Source organism: Sinocyclocheilus rhinocerous, unplaced genomic scaffold, assembly GCF_001515625.1.
Source record: "Sinocyclocheilus rhinocerous isolate Xijiao unplaced genomic scaffold, SAMN03320098_v1.1 scaffold416, whole genome shotgun sequence".
Classification (NCBI taxonomy): domain Eukaryota; kingdom Metazoa; phylum Chordata; class Actinopteri; order Cypriniformes; family Cyprinidae; genus Sinocyclocheilus; species Sinocyclocheilus rhinocerous.
In genome coordinates this window covers 326,389-333,620 of record NW_015647952.1, presented here as the reverse complement: position 1 = coordinate 333,620, position 7,232 = coordinate 326,389, and positions in this window count along the sequence as shown.

Here is a 7,232-nt window from a genome sequence, read left to right as displayed (position 1 = left end):
AGTTACATTTGTTTTTAAACCACAATGCTTAAAATGCGTTTAAATGAAAAGCTTTATGCCACGCAAAACGATTGATATATTTCTACCGGTTTATCTCTCAACCCATAAGCGAATATACTTTGTTCAAACACAAAAAGCAACATACATCCATCAAGTTGTTAACTTGTTAATCAAACTAACCTAAAATATGTGGGGACGATGACGCTGTGATTTTATCTGCTCCATGTGCCCGGTCCACTTACTGTTTCACAACTAACGTTACTCCATCATCAGCTTTAGTAAAATAACCTGATAACTGGGGATTTTACTGACTCCCTAACTAATGTTTTCCCCTCTCTCCTCATTTTTTTGTAGAATAGCCTCTCTCTCACTTTCTTTTTAGAATAGTTTACATTTTTACTTATCGAAGATTGTTCTTTGCATGACCATTTCCAGGTTATGCCAGAACGAAGTGAAGAGAGGTGAATGCGGACATTGCAGCGATCACCTGATTGATACGTGGTGTAAGGGTCGTTCAAAAGTAAAAATATAGAATAAATGCATTTGTTTGCAAATTCAAACGTGACGTTTTAATCTCTAAAGGTAATGCTGCAAGGGGTCGTTCAAAAGTAAAAATATAGAATAAATGCATTTGATTGGTAAACCAACGAACGTGACGTTTTAATCTCTAACGGTAATGCATGGAATATATGGAAAAGCTCCATTAAATAATAGCGCTAATAAGTGAGGAGCGGGGCTTTGGCAATCGGTACCAAGAGCTTGTAACACTCCAAAGAGAAAGGAAAAATTGAAATCGCATCATATGACCCCTTTAAGATATTTTTGATGAAATCCCCAAGTTTTCTGACCCTGCATAGACAGCAGTACAACTGACACGTTCAAGGCCCAGAAATATAGTAAGGACATCGTTAAAATAGTCCATCAGTGGTTCAACTGTAATTTTATGAAGCTACAAGAATATGCATTGGGTTGCTGTCTATGCAGGGTCAGAAAGCTCTCAAATTTCATCTAAAAAAATATCTTAATTTGTGTTCCGAAGATGAACGAAGGTCTTACGGGTTTCTAATTAATGACAGAATTTTAATTTTTGGTTGAACTATCCCTTTAAGCCTTCTAAATGGTCTTTTTTGTGTTTATTATTTTCTCATGCATTGCTTTCTTTGTGTTCAGGTATTTTTGTCAGATTTTTACTCATATAGTTGTATAAATTACTTTGTTTTAATCTCCTGTCAATCTTCCTGATTTTCCATTTCTTTTTCGTGTTTCTCCTCACTCTCTCTGCCACACTCTCTTTCTGTCCATTGCATTCCATTCCCTCTGTTTTAACTGCATTTTGAGGACATAACTGGAGGACGTGGATCAGAAATATCTCCAGTGAATATAACGTGGCGTGGTTTGAGAGTGTAATCACGCTCTACTATCTGTACGTGGCAGTTGGTGGTGTGCTACATTAGCGTGTTCCCAAAGGATGTGATCGAAATGGAGCTTGCCTGCCAGCTAATTACACAGCTTCTGCAAATTACAGCGACCTTCGTCAACCCTGTGTTAGCGGTACTAGTGAGGGATGTTTGTTTCATATATTTAACTGCTGTATCTGCACATGAAAAGATGAGAACCAACTACATTAATTGCTCACACCAGTTAAAGTACTGAACAAAAACTTTTATTTTGGATGCGATTAATTGCGATTAATCGTTTGACACCACTAATATATATATATATTAGTGGTGTCAAATGATTAATCGCAATTAATCGCATCCAAAATAAAAGTTTTTGTTCACATAACATATGTGTGTGTACTGTGTATATTTATTATGTATATATATATAAATACAAACGCATGCATATATATATTTAAGAAAAATATGTAATGTTTATATATTTATATATAATATAAATTATAGGAATATAAATATATACATTTAAATATTTTCTAAATATATAGTATATGTGCTTTTATGCATTAAGAAGATCTGTAAAGTTGCAAAGACTAAAGTCTCAAATCCAAAGAGATGTTCTTTATAAAGTTAAGAGTCAACCACGCCTACACTGTAAAACCCGATAAGTTCAGAATACTCATAGTTTTTGTGGACACCGGTTACCTCAAAAAATGTCATTAAGCAACTCAAATTGTTTAAGTTAACATTAATCATAAATAACAAATAAGTCAAACTAAAAAGCTTAAATTTGTTTTTGCTTAATGTTGTTTCAGAGCAATTTGTTGTAGCCACTTACCCTGTAACTACATGGAACAAGGGAGGAACAAGCACCATTTTAATTTACAGCCCGCAAATGTTGTATTTACCCTGTAACTACGTGGAACGAGGGGGGAACAAGCACCACTTTAATTTACAGCCCGCAAATGTTGTATTTACCCTGTAATTACGTGGAACAAGGGGGGAACAAGCACCACTTTAATTTACAGCCCGCAAATGTTGTATTTACCCTGTGACTACATGGGACAAGGGGGGAACAAAGCACCACTTTAATTTGCAGCCCGCAAATGTTGTATTTACCCTGTGACTACATGGGACAAGGGGGGAACAAAGCACCACTTTAATTTACAGCCCGCAAATGTTGTATTTACCCTGTAACTACATGGAACAAGGAGGTTACAAGCACCACTTTAATTCACAGCCTGCAAATGTTGTATTTATCCTGTTACTACATGGAACAAGGAGATAACAAGCACCACTTTAATTTACAGCCGCAAATGTTGTATTTACCCTGTAACTACGTGGAACAAGGGGGGAACAAAGCACCATTTTAATTTACAGCCCGCAAATGTTGTATTTACCCTGTAACTACATGGAACAAGGGGGGAACAAAGCACCACTTTAATTTACAGCCCGCAAATGTTGTATTTACCCTGTAACTATATGGAACAAGGGAGGAACAAGTGTATATTTGCACAGTAATTACAGAGACAAATATTGCACTAGTTTTAATTTAATTGTTCGATGGCCAAATTAAACCCTCTACATTTTTTGTTTGCTATAAAAACAGCACAATATAATTCACTGAAATACAAATGTTGTATAATGTATTTTTTCTGTGAACAGCTGGAAAGAGGTAAGCTTGTTTTAAGCTGCATTGAACCTTGATGGTATATCATGCAAAGTTATTTGGTGATAGTGGTGTTGAGAAGTTGCTGGTGCGAAGTTGCTGAAATCGATGAATAAGCTTTCATAAGGTAAGTAGACTCGTGAATTATAAATCATAGTATATATATATATATATATATGTATATGTAGTATATATATGTGTGTGTGTGTCACGTTGCTACTGTGTGGGAGGGCGGAGCGAAGGAACGAGGAGACGAGAAGTACATCAACGAGGAGATTTGAATTAGAACCAGGAATTATAAAAAGTATATCGTCTTTCAAATCATTCCCAAACATAAGATTGTTGATTAGGCCATACATACCACGTAATATTAGAATAGTTACCTCTTAGTTTCAAAATATTTACAGTATAAATGATTTGTAATTTTACAGGTTGGTACCCCTTTATTCGGCAAAAGTCACATATTATTCCCTTATACCTACACGGAGGTACTGAATAGGTACACTATAATTACAAAAAAGTTACGCTGTAACTTCAGTTTACTTACGCAGTTCTTTGCAAGTTGCATATCTGGTTGTTACCCCTTTATTACCAAAACGTAACACATTGTTCCCTTATACCTACACGTACGTTCTTTATAGGTACACTATAATTACAGAAACGTACACCATAAACTCAGTATACTTGCGTAGATCTTTGTGGGTTGTAATCTAAAGCATTACCCAAAAACTTATTTTTTATTTGGATGTAGAACTAAATGGGGACAGGAACAGGAAGGACCAAATAAGGGCAAGGGAGGCACATGGGGAGCAAAACACACACAGACATGGAACAGAGTCTCACAGTGTGTGTGTGTATGCAATATATGCAATGCAGCATTTAAATTCAAAGGCCACACTATTGTTGTTTACTCTCATGATCTTGTCTTTCTTTCTATGTGTCTTTCTCTCTCTTTCACACACACATGCACACATTCAGTGGATATTAATGACTCCAGTGAAAGCAAAGTAATTGTGCTATTGGTGATGCCATGCACTGCTTATCTGATGCCATAAAAGCTTCGACAGCGTTCACACATGCACTTATGCACAATTATTCTGCTAACATGCTGCATTTGTTTAATAAATTAGCCGCTTTTTTGTAGAAGCGGATCTATTTTGGGGAGCACTTTAACATATTTACCGACAAAATAACAGTAAAGCTATTACAGGTGGATGCTGGATAAATGTGATTTGCTAGACATACAGCAGGTTTTATTCAATCAAACAGAGTTTTGTGTGGCTACATCTTATCATACACCAATCCCAGTAGCCTACCTGTGGGGAAAAGATTAGCATTACAGCTAACAAGACTCTCTTTCTTAAACAGTGAGATTTGTACTCTATAAGCAGTATTTCAAGGGTGACTTGATGGTGTACTTTTGCAGGTAGATGTTCAAATTGTCTTTGCATGTTTTTTTTTAATGCGAATGTAGTGTAGCTACAGGGGGTAAATTACACTATGAATTAAACCACACACACACACACACACACATACACACACACACACACACACACAGTGAGGTGAGTGATCACAAACGGCAATCCACACTCCGTGCTCCAACACCACCACCAGGGTACTAGAAGAGCTAGCCTCCCGACTCAACAGCCTAAAACACAAAAGAAAACAATTAATCAAATACACTAAACAAAGTTATACTAGAGCCTGATTGGAGAGGACGGACTAATCAAATTATTAATACACAATACTCAACCATTGCCAATAGACAATTGTCACTTAATAGAAAGAAACAGAAATACAAAAACAAAAAGGTTTATGAAAATAAACTACAAAATAACCAGAATCAAACTGAGCAGGATACAAAATCAGTAATAAAGAAAAACGTACAATAAACAAAACAAATCATACAATGGCACAACAAAACAAAAACACACATAGCAAAACAGCAGCGTTGTCTTAATCCCGTTCTATGCAGGAAGCGATCACCCCAACCCCCAAAAGACGGAACGCTCCCAAAGAAATCGTTCGTCCTGCTAAAAACAAACCATCAATTTACTTAATCAAATCATTGACTCATTAAAAATTTAACTATACATACCAAATATTGGTCACCGGGACACAAGTTATACAGTTGCTCACAGCACAGTTCTCAGCAGTTTACTGGAAGATGAATGGACTCAACCCAGCTGGAATGAGAGCATGCAAGTTATGACGAGCGGATATACAGTATATATCCACATGAAGTTAGGTGCAGTGCAGGTAATTCCAATTTTGATGATAAAAGACTGGCTGCATCAGTTTGGTAGCTCATACAAATAATTGCATAGCAGTCTTGTAAGAAAGTTTGTACAGAAATTAGAAAAGTGCAATGACTTGTAAAAAGAGAATATCCAGTGACTAGAGTTCCTCTCTCATTAGCCTGGTAGCTTGTAAACAGGCCTTGGTTTCCCAGTGGACCGATAAAAAAAAATCGGTTCGTTGTTTCAAACCTGTATGGCTTTCTCTGTTCTATTTTCATCCATACAGTGAAAGTCAGTGGGGTCCAAAACAACACTGAACCACAAGGACTTGTGTTTTATGGACAAAAACAGACAAATGATATCGGTCTCATTGTCATGTGGATGTGACAGGTATTTTTTTCCCCCTGCAACTCATGTTCCCTGATTCATTGACTTCTGAAGCATCTGATGACCCAGTAGCACTGATGAAAACATGCTGGAGTCAGATGAGACACACACACAGTGAGACATCAGTGCTGTTGGTTTCTGCTTGTCACAGAATAAAATGCTCTACTTGGAGCATCACAAATCTCATGATTTATTCACAACATTCTGTGGCCCATCTGACTCTTTGGCATGGGGGGACAGACATACTCACACACACACACACAGACTCACACAAACACACACACACACACACACAGGTTTGTTTTTGTGAAAATGGGGACATCCCATAGGCGTAATGGTTTTTCTACTGTACAGACTGTATATTCTATTGCCCTACACCAACCCTACCCCTAAACCTACCCCTCACAGGAAACTTTGTGCTATTTCAGATTTTCAATACACTCCATTCTGTGTGATTTATATGCGTTTTGAAAAGTGGGGACATGGGGTAATGTCCTGAAAAGTCACCTTCTCCTTGTAATACCTATGTCATACCCTTGTCATTATACAAATTTATGTCCTCATTTGTCACACACACACACACACACACACACACACACACACACACACACTGTCTCCATGCATGAAATCTTGCTATTGTCATTATTTAACATCAAACCCTTAATTGAAATCGAATGTGCAGTTGTATTATTATAGTGTCTTTTCCAAATTCAGAGATGCACATGGTTTCCACCCATTTCTTCCCCATGTCCTTCATGTGTTTGAATACACTGGCAATATAAATTGTGATACTAACATGACAAGCAGTGCTAACTAACACTTTCAAGTGTGTGTATTTGTACAACTAACTTGAAACCCCGTTGTGGCTGAATTTTGGCCATTTCTAAGGGTTGTTTACATAAACAGATGGTCTGAATCTCCTAGATTGACACACCATCTGCAAAAAAAAAGTTACCATGGTAACTGATTTACAACCATAATCACCAGTTATTTACCTCATCTCAATCTTCTTAGCCACCCTCAGAATTTTCTCCTCTCATGTTCATATATGCATTTTTTTTTCTTTATTTTATTTCATGTTTGTCAAGTAACCTAAAGGTGTAAGTTTGTCAGGTAGCCTAAGATGTATCATCTAAATTAACTCCCAGTCAGATATATTATTTAATATGACTGAATCAACCTAACTACATTAGATTATGAAAACAAATTTCATTTTAGGGGTCACATCTCATTGAAATACATTGTTCTCACTGTATGTATGAATGAATGAGTGTATGTAAAATAATTAAATTGAGAGAGAGAATTACAATTTAGTTAATATAGACTTAAAAATGTGTTTTTCATGTAGTTCTCTCTTTTTTTTTTAAATTATATATTTTTTTGTGATCTTTTGAGCAGTGTTTGAAGCTGTAAAGTATGCGACACACCTGTGTTTCCACATTAGTTCAGTTCTATATTAATGAGGCAAGTCTAATCACATAGCAAAGCAACATCACATAAAAAATTGCATTCACTAAAAAAAAAAATTATATATATATA